Raw genomic sequence first — 11889 nt, 5'->3', positions numbered from 1 at the left:
GTTTCCCATTTGACATGCTGTTTGCTTTACCCACTGCTAATCGGCAGAAAACCTTGCTGTCTCAAAGAAGTGAAATCCATGGTAATAAAGTAAATCCTCAAACTCTTAGCACCAACAGCAAAAGAAAGAACCCAAACATTTATGGTCATCTTTCTGGGTGTTTATTATTTATTTATTACTCAATGGCAGAGTGTCTATGGTGGTTTAAAATTTTAGACTGAGGCAGTAATCACATTCTAATTGAATTATTTAAAGTGTGTAATTTGTCACATCTGGGAGTAATTTTAATTACTTAATAAATTGCTTTGGTGTCATGTTTGAATCTCATTTTGCATACTATATTTCTTAAAAATTACTGAATTGATTAATATTAAAATGTAAGTATTCAAATCAAGCAATTAATTACTTAATGCAAGCTTAGAAACAAGAGAAATTAGCGTTATCTAAACAGCGTTAGAGTTTGACCCTGAATTGTCTGCACAGTCAATATTTTAGCTGTGTTCTGTGAAACCAGTCCTGGAAATTAAGTCCAGTTTGAGTGTTCAAGGGATGAAAGTTACCTACTCTAACTCCTTACTTATTTCTGTGTTCTGTGTTTGAGAGAACATACAAATAGGTAGAGATCTTTGGGGTCAATGGGAGAATTCCAGCTTTCCAGGTAGGAGTGTTGAAAAAGGCATGAGGAATCTGAATTTGTTTTGCATGTATTTTTGTTCAAATGGAAGGAATTATGTTTGTAGACATTTAGTAATAGTTTCTGAGTTTTGCAAGGCAAGATATTCCAAATATTCATAGTCTGTAAAGAAAAAAATTGTCATCACCTAATGTGATTTTCTGCATAGCAAAAGCCAGATGATACAACCCACATACTCTTGTTTTATGCCCAATAACTGATATTTCATGTTGGAAAGAAGAAATAAACATATGCAGACATGAAGCACCAACATGCTCATCTGAAAGAGCTAAATTCAGAGTAAATAAGGAAGGAACCAGAACTGTAATTTCCAAATCTAACATGCACAACATCCAACTCATGTTAATATGCTGAAGTTCTCTTCACAGAAGTTGAGCAAATTGGATGTACAACGTAAATGGCCTAAAGCAACTACCTAGGGGAAGAAATTGATTCCCTAATTTTAGCAAAAAGTCAAGCAAATTAGTATCACAATCCTTAGGGACACTTAACGATCACGCGGGGGTTGGGGTTACTTATTGGTAGAAAAGAAGATTTAGTGCATTTTCTATCTTTCACTGCTTTTTCATTTTGTGCATAACATTTGTTTTATCTCTATTAAGCCTCGGATTTCATGGCACTAATCAGCTTCTGCTTAACTAGTAATTAGGAGACAGAGCAGTATAACACAATCTAAAAACTCAGAGGGCTCTCTGATTCTCACCTTGCTTCATTTTTTATAGCTGAAAACATCACTGACTCACTCCGAGGCCCGATGAACACAGCGCAGGTGTGAAGCAGGCTGCGCAGTTGGCAGTAACCGATAGCTTCCCTCCTTCAGGTTTTTCAGCTGTGGTCACTGATGCTGAGTTTATCACTATTCGATAGGATATGTTCTTAGCAATAAAATAAAAAAAGAAAAAGGTTGAGATAAACTGGTGGTTCTTGGATCTCCTCTGTGACATTCAGACCAACTCGGCTCCTTAAGGCAGTCTTCTTTCATGCAGTTTTTTGTCAGGGATGTTCCCCCTATGTCAATTTAATTGCCAGCAAGTCTACAGATTATACCAATCTGGGAGGGAAGTGAGCAGATAGACAGAATCAAGCTGTGGAGTGACCTGGTGGCAAATGGGGCTGCGGGCAATGTCTGGCAGATTGAATACCAATAAACATCTCTCTAAATACTCATGAGGAATTTGGTGATATATGAACATCTGAGCATCTGTGGTACTATGGGGAAAGTTGGTAAAATGTACAGAATAAGGGGGCTAATTGGTTGCTATTCCTGCCTTAAAGAAGTTTAGAGTTAATGGCATCACTGCTTCCAACCTCCTAGCTACTTACACTTCACCTTGAGTGAAAATCAACAACAACAACAACAACAAAACCCTGATGCCTTGAAATTGCCTTTCCAGGTTTGATGATTCTGTTATCTTGGGAAACGTGTTGCCAGTCTAATCTTACGTTTGTCAGATCTTTCCATTCCAACTTAGCTCTTCCCATCTTCTGATAATATGCTGTTGTTACTTTGACTTTCCTACAACCCTGTCTTTCCATGTAGAAGGAGTTTCTAGACAAATTAATGCTTTCCTGCATCCTAAATTCTCTGTCAGAATCTGATATTTACAGTCATCTGACAGGGAATTGGCTCATTCTCTATGAGGCAGGCAGTGAACACAGAGCTCCTTGCTCCCACGAAAAAAAAAAGCTTCTTCACTTCTGTATTGGACCAGGACACAGAAAAAAACCTTATTTGGATCCATTTCCAAAACACTTTTATGAGTTTTGGTAAATTTAGTAAGTTTTGGCTTTCTTTGTAGAAAGAGCATACACATGCATACATATATTTATATATGTATACTTATACATTGAGTATATATAATTGGATTAATATATATCCAAATGTATTTCTGGTTGAAAATTGCCTCAAAGAAAAGCTTTAATACTACATGAGTTAATGTCTGTGAGGTGATCAGACAATGTTTATAACCCATGTGAATACTCAAAATGACCCTATCCTTCTGTGATGAGGCTGTAGAAAAGGAATATGACTGTAGATGGGGGTCACGAGGTTAGACAAAGGAAAACCAGGACCTGGGCTATAAAAACCCAGGCTCTCCTTAATTAACACCTGGTCCAAGACAGCAAGTTTGCTATGCTGTCTGCCTCACTAAGGAGATAAAGCTAAACAGTGGGCTTAAGGCACCCACCCCAGTAGAGTGACATCTCTGCTTTTTTCCCTTTCTTAATTGCAAAAGTTTGGGGATGAGGGGAAAAACATTAAAAGGGGAAAAGCATTAAGAACACTTATATGGGCCTTATGTGGTTCCATTGTGTGCAATCCCCTACTTTGATGTGCACACTTGTGACCTCAGGGAGGTGAGTCATAAGACTCACATTTTTAGAGACATTTTAGGCGGTTATCTAAGATTTCAGATCCTCTGAGCTTGGGAAAGTTTGTGTTTAGAGATATGTAAGTAATTTATTCTAGTTTGGTTTATTACCTTTCTCTTTCTGAGTACAATTAGTTGGAGCCATATAAATATTTAAGATTACCTGTATAGAGACATAGATACTCTATATAGATTAGTTATGTAGAGTGATCCTACCACCTAAAAGGAGACTGGAGTGGAATTCAGACCCATGAATCAAAAGAATATGTCAGGGAATCTCTTCCGAACTTCTGTTCAAACAGAAGGAGGCCACATTATGAAATGATTAAGTCACTCAGCTGTGAACAGGAGTCCAGTGTTCTGATCCACCTTCTTAGGATAATTTATAGGTTTTGCTTGGAAGTCATTTCACAGAAGTAATCATTATATCAGGGATTGGAACTGCTTCCCACTTTCTACTTTGCAGAGTAGATGGATGGCCTCCAGGCCGGCCATCAAGGCTAGCTCATTTCAACACATACCCTCAGAAGAGGACTCGGTTCTCTGGAATAAGAGCTAATAGAGATAGACCATGTACAGCCCTTAATGAGGCCCTGTGCTTCAGCAATGTTCAAGCCCCCCTCTGTCAGGTAGTATTTCCTACTAACTGGCTGCAGAGCCCTGCATAATGCCAATACACATATGCCTAAACACTCAGGTGCAATGTGTGTGATATATAAACACCTGAGCATCTGTGGTACTGGAGGAAAAGTCTGTAAAATGTACAGAAGGAGGTGACTAACAGCTTGCTATTGCTGCAACTCTGTGTTATGGAATCATGGAGTTAATGACATCACTGCTTCCAACATCCTAGCTGCTATACTTCACCTGGGATCCAAAAAACAAACAAACAGAAAAAAAAATATGCCTTTAAATTGTCTTTCCAGGTTTGATGTGCCCATCACACGTATAAGCAGCCTACTTCCCTGAGTGGCACCCAGAGTAACCATGCTGCTAGGGGCACATGTACTCTTTTGGTGCTAAAACACCTATGATGAGCATCAAAAGTGGAAATCCTGACTTTACCCCATTGTTTTTCTTTATTTTACAAATCATAACAAGTAGAGAAGACAGAACTATGTTTTCTTAAACAGCTGAGTTGGATCTACTCTATTTCAAAAAGTTCCTTTTCATTTGTTTTTTTTGTTTATTTTGTTTTGTTACTTTTGCTGTAGCTTTGATTTTTATTTTTTTTAAGTAAAATGACTACTGATACCACACTGGTAACAAAAATGATATGCAATCAAGCACAAGATTGATTTAAAATAGATTTATGCTAAAATCACATCTTTTAAGATAAGCAATTCATTGCTCTAATCAGTTTTTCTTTCAGCTTTTCCACCCCTTACCGTTAAAATAAGCAGGATTATTAAAGTGCATAAGCTTAGTCATTAGCAGATTGCTGAGATGCTGCAGTGATTGACATCTGTCTTTTTCTATATTAGCAGCTTAATCTGCTGGTATGGCCAATCAAAACAAAAAGTAGGCTGATTATTTGGTGAGTCTTTAGCTCTAACAGATAATTTATCTCACTGTATAATTAGAACACCAATATTCTTTTAGAATACGCCTGATACAGGCAAACAAATCCAAAGGCTTTCAAACTATTGTGCCACCAGATCTGAAGCAAGTATGTGAGGCGAAACTCATGGTAAAAAGCCTTGTCAGTGGTTATTTTCGTAACTGATAACTGTAATTCATTGTGTATGTATCTACATAAACCACCTTGAAAGTGGATGTGAAGTTTAGTTTTGTTCAGCAAGTTTTCCAATTGCTCTCATTCCAGGGAAATAAAAAAGGAAAAAAAGACCAAAAAAAAAAAAAAAAAGAGGCATTTAGCTGAAGTTTAGTTTGCCTTCAGAGTGATTCCTTGGAGCTACCTTATTGTGCTTGCATTTTCAATTCCAACCAAAGTGACCTTACATTTTGTAAACAAGGCCTTTGAAGAAGGAAAGCAGTGTTTTCACGCTATTTCACTGCCAGCTGCATTGCCTTTCATCTCTTTTCTATTATAGAGCTTTTTCAAAGGAAACAACAATGGGATTTTTGTAATTAACAGTACACCTTGACCTCATGGTTAAAATATTTAAATTAGCAGTGTGTCAGAGGTAAGTGAACAATGCTGCGCTATATCAGAAGCAGCACACCTCAGAAAGGCTGCGAACCTTTTCACAACAACTGCATGATAAAAATGCTTGAACACTGAGTGCTCCTTAAATCAGAATATACATAACGTTCTTAAAACACCTTTAAAAAAAGCAAATGAAACTTAATTTAGTAGTAGTAGTAAAAGCTCTTTCCATTAATGGTCCATGTTTCATCTAACATCTGCAAATGCCTAGGAAGCACTGGTTGATTAAACTTTAGAAAACTGTCAGTATAGTGCTGCACCGATATAAATTGAGGAGATGAGCGTAGGGTTACATGCAGGCTGAATATGGCAGTGTGCACAGCTACCATTTTTTAATTAAGTCGTTGAAACCGACTTATAGGCTGATGTATAATCTGAGACCCCACAAAATGGATTGGCTTAAACCTCAAAAAAGATGTTTTCAGTGAATGGCGTTTCCTTCACATTTGGAGGAACTGAGAATGCTCAATGGTAAATTGCTAGAGTTGTGCTAGTTTATGGATACTCGAACTGCATGCAGTTTAAAATACCCTAATCAAGAAAAATATAAAAAAGATAATATTTGATTTCTGAATTATTAAAGTTATCAAGGTTCCAAGAATGCCACTGTTCCATCCACAGCTGGTACTACAGGTAGATCACTAAGAAAAATCAGGGCATGTGTATAAGTCCTCATGTTCAAAGTGGGCTGGAAAATATTAGTCACATATAAGGCAGTAATTTCAGATTTTTTAAAAAATCTAATTGTCTTTTTTCATATCAAGTTAGTATCAAAGTGGTAAATACAATCAATGACCCTTACAGTCTGATTTAAGCATCAGAGTAAGTCCATTTGAATTAAAAAATTGAAAGGAAATTAAATGAAGACGACAGATATATTTATCTACATTTATTACATGACAGTAAAACTAATAGTAACCTAAAATTAAATTAATACTTGGAATATACATGTTTGGACCCCAGGATGCTTGGATTTAAGGGTTTTTTGTATAGTTCTACTGAATACACTGCCACAGTGTGAAATATAAGATGGTGTGTCTTTCCCAACTAAATTCATGGAGGTAACTAAGCATTTCATGGCTAAAGATGTAATTTGTCATGTTAATTAAATATTCCTTTTAAGAAATCTATATACAGCCTATTCTGCTGGTTAATAATTTATACAGAAAATAGCGTTCTCTGAAAAAGAATTCTCATTACCTTTGCAAAGGAAAGGTAGTATAGGATCTTTCTGACCACATATTCTATTGTGATGCTAAGAGCACTTTATTGTATGACGGAAAGACTTTTCCTCCCTAACTACAGCTATGTGACAGTAATAAAGTATTGCCTACTAAGGAAAACATTACATTCTTCATTTTCCTGTAGGTTTAGGTTTCTGGACTACGTGTTCCACTCTCAGTCTTAGGTTCAGCCTGCCTGTCCTTAGATACTTAGAGAAGTGCCAAAGAAAGGAAAATAAAATCACAATTTAAACTGGAAGGGGCTTCTGGAAGTCATATGATCAAACCCTCTCCAAAACCAGACTAGGTTCTCTTCCAAAGTCGGATCTCAGTTTAAAACTAGACTGTGTTGATGAGAGCCTCCTCCAGTCAAGTTCTGAGTATCTCCAAGAATGGAGAATTTGTAAGCTGTTCAATCAGCGGTAAAAGAGAGAAACTTTCAAGGGTGATCCATCTTCCTGAAAATCTGAAGCACTCTTTAGAAGTGTCCTTCCAGCCAATAAAAAAAGAAAAAAGAGGAAAAAAATAAAACCCCAATACCTGTACTCCTTATTAGTTAAGTGTCTAATCTGAGGAAAGTATGATTGAATCCTACCATTGTCTCCATTATCTTTCTACGTATGCTGTAGAAGAAAAATAATATCAGACCAATAGTCAACAATATTATGTTCTCAGTTTTATAACAATGTTTTATGATGAATCAGATTTCACACACACACAAAAAAAAAAGCAGCTGAAGGACTTGTCTGTGGACATTAAAATAAGGTATCTGTTGATTGTTTAGCAGGTTGTGTCACCCAATTTTACTTTTTTTTTTCTTTTGTGCTCAACAGTTGTTGGTTCCCAGGGATCCTGGAAAAGGCACCACTGATTTAGTGCCTCATTCTGGTGGTATCTTACATTTGAGGATTACCTTAGAACAGGATAGTGCTGCACAATAAACCTTAGAGACTGGTGCACATCCCTTAAAGAAAATAAAATATATCTCGTTTTATTGGGGTTGACGTTATGAAAGCTATAATCAAGCAGTGTCTATATGGATTTTTTTTTTAGCTCAGGGCCTTGTAAAGCAGCAGCACAGGTCTTGACAAAAGAAAATGCTGTTCCTGGACTAGTGAAAACCCCTGATATGGGATTTTGCTGATCTGGGAAGGGAAATCTTGTATAACAATAGGTTTTTTTTCAAAACCTTTATATTTAGTTCAGCATTAGTCTGTTATTTTTTAACCCAAACCATCAGAATTAGATCTCAAATGTAAATAAGAAAAGGGTTGTGCAGTATAGAAAGGAAATATGTGAACAAGACAAAGCTGCCTTGCAGCTGTGAGGATACCTTCATGGCACTCATGCTCAAAGTGTGTTTTTCTTTCAGATCACAGGTGTCGTTAACTGAGATAGTATTAACTATGCCTCAGCTGTCATCCAAGCCACCTATTTATTGCTCATCACAGATCATATAAGCTGCTGCTTCTAAAAAAAAAAATGCACACCATCTTGTTAATTTCCAAGGCAAGGTTTAGATTTAAATGAATAGTTTTAAGTTTTCTTGATCTTCAGCTTTATTGTTACATTTCAGTTGCTAACATTACAGTTTCATTCGATGATGTGGGTCATCACTGGATGTAAACCACTGTACTTCTTATGTGCTGGTGCCGTACAGTGACCTGCACAGTAAGGGACCTGCAATATGGAGTTCTTGTTATTTTCCATTGATAAATAGTTTTGGGTTATTAAGTCACTCTGTTGAATCTACATTCCTGAAGAAGCTGAAATAGTTGAAGACACTTTTAGATTAGTTTTAGAACCACCTTTAGATTAACCACTTCATACATGTTTCAGATATTATTATACTTTCCTGTCTACAGAAACTGTTTCATCTGTTGTTTCTAGAAAACATACGAACCTATCAGATTTTATCAACCAAGTAGGTTTAGACCTTTTCAGTACTTTAAAAGACTGAAAAAGAAAGCCCGATGATGATGTAACAACGATGATTTCCTAATGTGCTTCTAGGCTTATGGTAATATCACTGGAGTTTTTCTACCCTGGAAGCATAAACCATTTATTCAATTTGTTCTTTATCAACTTAATTTTGCAAGATTTGAAGAAAAACAAGTGTCATTTGGCACTTTATATCCTACTAGTAAATTTTATTCTGCCAATAATGAATAAAATATTACAAGAGAATATTTTTTTTGCTGTTTTAGACTATGGTATTATGGTGGTAGCTTCCATCTAAAAGACTGTGAATGAGACTTAATATCCAACTTAATAACTCTTTGCATCTGACATACTACACCAAGATATTAACATAATTCAACAAGTCAAGAAACAAAACGTGGTTATTTTAGAAATAATTCCTTCACTCTGGTTTTCTGGCGATCTCTGGAATTTTTGATGAATTTCCACTTGGAGTCAAGACACAGCAATATTACCATGCAGAATTGTCTCTCCCGTGGATGTGTGGAAAATCCTGGAAGTTATAGAAATGTGGCCTCTGCTCAGTCAGGAAAAGCAGGGACTCCACTAAGCTGCAGATACGGGTCTTTGGAGCATAACCGTACTGATGCTCAGATGTTATGAATTCATTTGGAGCCATATTTTATGTCAGAATATGTAATCCTTTGTAGTCTCTTGATTCAGGAATAATTCTTCTGGATGGTCATGGATTGACTGCTTCCTTCTGTATTTTCTCCAGCCTGTTTGGATATGGCAATCTGTTAACCACCTTCCTCCCAGAGATCCTACAGAAAGTTTTTAGAGCTCCAAGATAAAGAAAGGCAAGAGAAAATCATAAGGGTGCAGTAATGTTCAGAAATTCATATCAGCCCATGTGCTACACAGCCCTAAAGTCTCAATTTTATGACTGAACGGTCCTTTCAAGTGTTCTCGTGTCTACCACATGGCAGGCAATGTGCTTCTCTGACACTAAGCTAGAAGATGGACTAGAAGTCCTCAGAAAGGTGAAGACTTAGTGTAGGAATCTATCTTCCACACAAACCAACTTTTCAACAACAGCAGGGGTCAGAGCTCAGGAAGCTCCTAACTCTCAGCTGAGTACTCTGTTTACTGCTCTAAGTTCATTCTGTAATGTTGGATAAGAAACAGATTGTTTTTCCTCTGTTTTAACATTAGAAAAAAAAAATCTTAGTGTTGTCTGCTTGGAATGCTAAATTCAAAGAAAAGTTATAATCTTAGGAAAAGTAACTTAAGTTAGTGTTCAAACTGTATTAGATAAGATTGTAATAGATTCCTTTTATACAATGCATAATATCTCCAGTGATCATGTTTCAAATCAAAATTCACCCATAATCTGAAATGAAGCATATTAGACTCATATTGAATTAGTAAATACATATTTCCCTACTCTTCTGTTGAAAGGCTCAGGGGAAATCTCAAGGAATTTTCTTTTTCTTGCCCTTGAGAATTTTCTCATGAGAAAATGTCATTGAGTTGTCTGTTACCGTTATAGGATCTTGACAAAGAGTGGAGAGGTTTTCCTTCAGTTCAGCAGAGGACTCCAGAATACACACAGGCTGGTGAGTTTCTGTCTTTCTCACCTCCACAGTGCAATGGAGTGGTTAAATTCCCTGCTACAAGCTAATTACACTTCTCTAATGCACAGAACCTTTGTCCTCCCGTAATTAATTATAAGCAAAAAAGGAAAATGTCCTTTTGTTGTTTTTAATGAATTAATCCTTCATGAAAATCATTTCTGTGACATAATGACAAGAGGTCATTTGTTCACTGTCCTCATCATCACACATGCCATAGTACATAAATGGCTTCATGTAGGGAGTCTCTTTGTCTCTTCTGTTGAGGAACATACTTTATTGCAGACATGTCACAGGAGTATTAATACCCTCAATTGCTGTACAGGCAGATAAGACTGTCTAGATCATCATAACAAAAAACTACAGAGGAAGGAGTCCAGTGTTTTGATAGTAATTCTCACTCTAAAATCAAAGGAACAGTTCTATTAAATGGATTTTTCTTTAGACATAAAAACCCCACATTGCTGTACTTAATCTGGTCATTTGAAACATGGCTTAGATAAATCTGTTTGACTAAATGAAGAAAGTCAGTCTCTGTGTGATTGCTCATCCAAGGTGTAGGAAAGAAATCCATTATGTCATAAGATTCAGTAACTCAGGACTGTGTTTTGTAAGATTAATGGGTACTGTGTCAAATACATATTTAACTGGGTTGCTCTGAAAAGCCCGAACACAGCTAGAATACTTGGAATTTTACTAAAGCTGGTATAAGATGAAATCCTCTAACATTGCACATAGCAGTTGTATTTATTTAATTCTTCATGGAAGCTGAATGCATGGTCAAAGCTTAATAGACAGATGTTTTCATTACCAGTGATCTTCCACCAGCTTTGGTATGCTTTCAAGCAGGTAAGATGTAGACTGAGTTTATTTTAAGGATGGGCAGTATGTTACCTACAGAAGACCAAAGCACCAAATGGACCTACTGAGCAGCAGTAGCATGCAGCTGCTGGTGCATCACTTGGTATGGCAGTGAATACCACACCAGTGATAACGGGAGAATTCAAAGATTAATCGCTCTAAATTCTTTCAGTGAATTCACATCTGTTACTACAACAGATACAGCGGGCATTACAAAACATGTTTGTATTCATAATTACTATTTTTATGGCAAAATGTTGGTTCACACAGCATTTCTCTTGGCCCATGGCATTCTTATTCAACTTCCCTTGAGATGTTTATAAGATTTATTGCATTTTGATTTCCTTAAGCTTACTTTTATAAGACGAAGTAATCTGAATTAACTTAAATTGTTGAAAATTACAATGTATATTTTGGTTAAAAATGCAGAAAACATGCCACCAGGGGTATTGTTGTAGTTAAAATCCTGTATAAAAAGGAGTTCATACATTTTCTCTACATCACTTTGATAATTTTCGACAGCTGTCCTTTACCTTTGTGATGGTCAATTAAATATTTTTCATATACAGAAACAATTACATTCCCCTTTCACTAGTACTAAATGAAATATATTCAGGTTTTAACATTGGGAAATCTATTTAAGTTTTAATGTTGGTAAACTCCTCTGTGACAGAAACCTTCCCATATACCTTTAGACATCTGTTGTGAGGCGGCTGCTCGGACTCACTCATTACTTAAGGGGAAGAAATAACACAATCTTTTCCATTGGTCAAAGACTTATTGTAAGATTAGATGAAGCAGCTTCTCCAAGTGTCATCTTTCTATACACACTCTGCAGGAAACCAAGATTATAACTTATTTTAGGTCACCTCAGCAGATGCTAAGAAAAGTAATATTGTCCATAACACAAAAGACAACCAAAAATGTTACCCTCTTTCTGCAGAAACCTTGCAAATGCCTGGCAGGACATGCAGGCCTCCTGTGCAGAATGCAGGGTTAGGTGCTTGCACTTTGG

At 36.5% G+C, this 11889-nt stretch overlaps 1 long non-coding RNA gene across 1 annotated transcript; it reads right to left on the bottom strand.

Moving 5' to 3' along the window:
* Positions 1-6300: 6300 nt before the first annotated feature.
* On the bottom strand, positions 6301-11884 carry LOC142052052 (uncharacterized). The gene is made up of 3 exons (XR_012658691.1): positions 11805-11884; positions 11564-11706; positions 6301-9222 (listed from the first exon to the last, which is right to left on the bottom strand). It is a non-coding gene; the product is annotated as an uncharacterized LOC142052052 (long non-coding RNA).
* Positions 11885-11889: the final 5 nt, after the last annotated feature.

Source organism: Phalacrocorax aristotelis, chromosome 1, assembly GCF_949628215.1.
Source record: "Phalacrocorax aristotelis chromosome 1, bGulAri2.1, whole genome shotgun sequence".
In the NCBI taxonomy this organism is placed as follows: domain Eukaryota; kingdom Metazoa; phylum Chordata; class Aves; order Suliformes; family Phalacrocoracidae; genus Phalacrocorax; species Phalacrocorax aristotelis.
The sequence above is the reverse complement of the archived record's forward strand: the minus strand, read 5'-3'. Positions and strand labels throughout refer to the sequence as shown.